We start from the raw sequence: 1,627 nt of genomic DNA on the forward strand, positions 1-1,627 counted from the left end.
AAAATGGTTAAAATCACACTATTTTGACCTCGTTAAATACCATCAATTTGAGTCAAGTACAGGTATATCCTGATGAAAGGAATGTTACGTACGTGTGTACATTGTATTGTTACACGTGCCTGTCGACTGACCAGGTAGTCAGCTGTATGTTTTGCATGCTCAATAATTTACATTAAATTACAATTTTGGAGAAAAAAAACGTATTCTGAAGTAAAAAAATATATTTTAGAATATAAGTTCAGTTGTTGTGTGAACACTTGGGTTTAAAACTGTAAACCTGATATACTGCCAAAATCACAGAGGACAGAAGGTGGCGGTATAACGAGGTTTTACTGTAGTTCGTTTTTGGCAGTGGTATGGGGATCCTTAAACTCCCTCCTTGCAATGTCGCTAACTACATGAAAGTCCACATAGCAAATGTAAAGTTACTTCATAATTCTCCACATGCATGTATCATGTTTACAGAATCATTTTAAGTAAAACCGTCTGATATTGACCACTCCCAAGGCAGGTTAAATTTGTTAAATATTGACTGATAAGTGCGAGATGGAAAGGAAGTTTCATATTACAAAAGCTTTTGTTAAAGTTAATTTAGCGACTTACAGGTCTGTATGTATGCAAAAATGATATTGAATTACAATTACAATTGAAGTGCTTTATGTCCGAGTATTTTTAAGCAAATTCAAATCTACCTATTGCTGTAGTGTAATCGTGAGTAAAATGTGTCCAAATGCTAGGTGTGTGTGTGGGTGTAACAGCTGTGATATTGATTTACTTGTCGCTGTGTGATCAAGGCCAAATGTATTTGCTGTGTAATTTATGTGAATGTATAAACAGTGAATAATCTTTTGTGGTTGTTTTATTTTCTTGATACAATACATATACACCTATACCTTTCACATAAATACTCGCAGACAAAAATAAGGGTAAAAAGAAATCAAATGTTTGTGAATTTCCAGCCAATATCTGCACAAGTTTTTAATATGTTTTTTTAACAAATTACAAACATGGATGTATCATGACGATGTATAACATATATAACTCTTGGACCTGTACCCCACATGTCAGGAATACAGCAAGGGATCAAAAGTCAAATCTTATAGATTTCTTTATCGGGGCTTTACCTTTTATAGGCTAAACATTTTCTTTTGAATACTGTATAACACGAAATGTTCGTGGATACTTTCCTTCGTGGTTTGACGCCATTTAGATTGACGTTTCGTGGTACAAACTTTCGTGGATATCCTTTATTATCAAACAGTAGACACCTTATCATTAAAATTTGTTGTATTTATGTTCGTGGTTCCATAGCAACCATGAAAACCACGACTGTTTATACACAACGAACATTTCATGTTATACAGTATGAAACATCATATAATAACATAGTATCATCAAATATTTAACTAGGACTTCTGGTTTTAAAATTTCTTTGAAGGAAAAGTGGACAGATGTCACACCACAGCATAATAAGTTCACAAGAAATTTAAGGAGTGTTCAAAATTGCTTCTTTGAAAGAGGTACACATGTGTATGTACTCAATGAAAAGTAAAAATAATATCCTGTTAAGAAATAAGTTTATTTACAAAGTAGACACCTTATCATTCAAATTTGTTCCATAGCAACC

Source organism: Mizuhopecten yessoensis, unplaced genomic scaffold, assembly GCF_002113885.1.
Source record: "Mizuhopecten yessoensis strain PY_sf001 unplaced genomic scaffold, ASM211388v2 scaffold10985, whole genome shotgun sequence".
In the NCBI taxonomy this organism is placed as follows: domain Eukaryota; kingdom Metazoa; phylum Mollusca; class Bivalvia; order Pectinida; family Pectinidae; genus Mizuhopecten; species Mizuhopecten yessoensis.